The sequence below is a fragment of the Tupaia chinensis genome, unplaced genomic scaffold, assembly GCF_000334495.1.
Source record: "Tupaia chinensis unplaced genomic scaffold, TupChi_1.0 Scaffold000671_1, whole genome shotgun sequence".
Lineage (NCBI taxonomy): Eukaryota > Metazoa > Chordata > Mammalia > Scandentia > Tupaiidae > Tupaia > Tupaia belangeri.
The window spans coordinates 4,845,213-4,847,345 of record NW_006160193.1 but is presented as its reverse complement, the minus strand read 5'-3'; the positions used below and the strand labels follow the sequence as shown (position 1 = coordinate 4,847,345).

The 2,133-nt window shown below is 34.0% G+C and overlaps 1 non-coding gene across 1 annotated transcript; it reads right to left on the bottom strand.

Moving 5' to 3' along the window:
• Positions 1-2,061: 2,061 nt before the first annotated feature.
• LOC114009948 (small nucleolar RNA SNORD113/SNORD114 family) lies at positions 2,062-2,133 on the bottom strand. Its single transcript, XR_003551346.1, has one exon. It is a non-coding gene; the product is annotated as a small nucleolar RNA SNORD113/SNORD114 family (small nucleolar RNA).

Below are 2,133 nucleotides of genomic sequence, written 5' to 3'. Positions count from 1 at the left end.
CACATCAATGTTTATTGTAGCACTATTCACAATTGCTAAGACATGGAACCAACCCAAATGCCCCCAAAACAGATGAATGGATTGAAAAACTGGGGCACATATACTCTATGGAATACTATTCAGCCATAATAAACAACAAAACCCTGGCTTTTGATAGAAAGTGGAAGAATATGGAAGATTTACTGCTGAGCGAAGCAAGCCAGACTATGAAGGAGAGACATTGTATGTCTCCACTTAATATATACCGAGTGTTTGCACTCTATGGCTGAAACTGATTGACTGAAAGATATACAAACACAGTAAATGATTGTAAATACCAGATATAGTGTGTGTGGAAGAGCAGGGCCTGAGGAAGGACATTTAGAAGAAAAATATGAAGGCAAAGCATTAATGGGACAAAGAAATGTGGTATTACCTGTTGAAGATATTTTATAGTTTTATCAACTGGACTAGGGAGAAATGTTCACATACTGAAATATTCACTTTGTAAGCTAAATCATATGATTGACCATATAAAAGACAGTGAAATTTTTTTTAAAAAAAGTAAAAAAAAAAAAAAAACAATAAAGATAGTCCTACCTCTTCATTACTCTTAATTGGCCCAAACCAAAACAAGAACACTGACTCTAACTCACGTGCTCCCAAGACACCCACTTAGCTCATGACTATGCACAGTGCCTAAATTGGGGTGGGAACGCTTGTCCTAAGGAGCACATGGAAGGGCACAGGATAACAGTTATTAGTCATTTATTCCTCCTTTCACAACCTCAATTGTTTAATGTTTTTTTTTTACTTTCTGTTAATAGCTTCTGATTTTTCTCTTAGTAAAGCAGATATTAAACTTATAAAAGCAACCCAGAGCAAAAACACAGATTATTATTTACCAGCAGCTATATGATTCTTAGCCAAAGAGGTAAAACTGTTGGTTTCTTTTTTATTATCCATTCCAAAGTATATTAATAGTATTTGTTTCCTTGCCATACATGTTAACAAATAGAATATGCGTCACCCATATTTATAAAAATGTATTTCTTCATTCATTAATATAACCATAATGAATTAACCATAAAATAAGTTCTTTAATATCTCTAATATCCAGACATGAGTATCCATCACCTGTACCTGTGACTCATACACCACCAGTCATCATCATGGTCTCAAGTCAGGTTACTATTCTCTCAATTCTTGTCTGTCCAAAAATAATGATAAAATAATTACCAACAAGTCATAAAACCTTGAGAGTAAGATTCCTGAACGTCTCTAACATCTGTCTATATTATTAGTATTCACACCAATACATTTTTCATTATTTTACCTCAATGTTATATGCACATGTTTGATATTACCTCATTTTAAAAAATAAGCCAAAGTGTACCTTTCTTTGATTTTTATATTTAACACTTTTTTATTTGAGTTTTTTTTTTTTTTTTGGAGACGTTTTTTGCTATGATACACATGTGCTCTCCAGAAAGAGAGAAACAGAGGGATAGAAAGACAGAGAGAAACAGAGAGATAGAAAGCAAGAAATCACCCCCCAGAGGGGGTGGCCACACCAAAATCCTTTCTCCTACATTCTCGAGATCTTGGGCACGCACGCACAAATGCCCGGTGGAAGTTTATGCCAAACTGCGATGAACTACATGGGAGTCCAGCGACATAGCCATTACGCCAACTGCTGGTCCCTATTTCATGTTTTTATATACATTCAGTTGCTTTAAACAAAAAGCTGACATCAAGAAAAGACCTTTACTCACATCAATCTTCATGGTCATAATGTATAGATACATCTATAGCAAACGTGTCACAGGCACATACTAATTTTTTTCCTTTTGGACATTGATATTTTAGTAAATTAACAGGATTTTTTGACTTAATACATATTTTCATAATTGGAAAATACTTACGTTTATTAATCTTTACGTATATGATTATTGATTCTTACAGTGACCAATTATAAAAATACAATGAAAATACAAAAACACAAAGATCAAAAACAAATAATTCTATATTCCTGACATCTGTCTACAAGATCATTTCAAACAGAAAATGGGCAAGATTTCCTTTAACCTCATAGTTCCGGACGCACATTCCTCATACACAGCTCACATGCCACCGGTAGTCATCATCGATCCA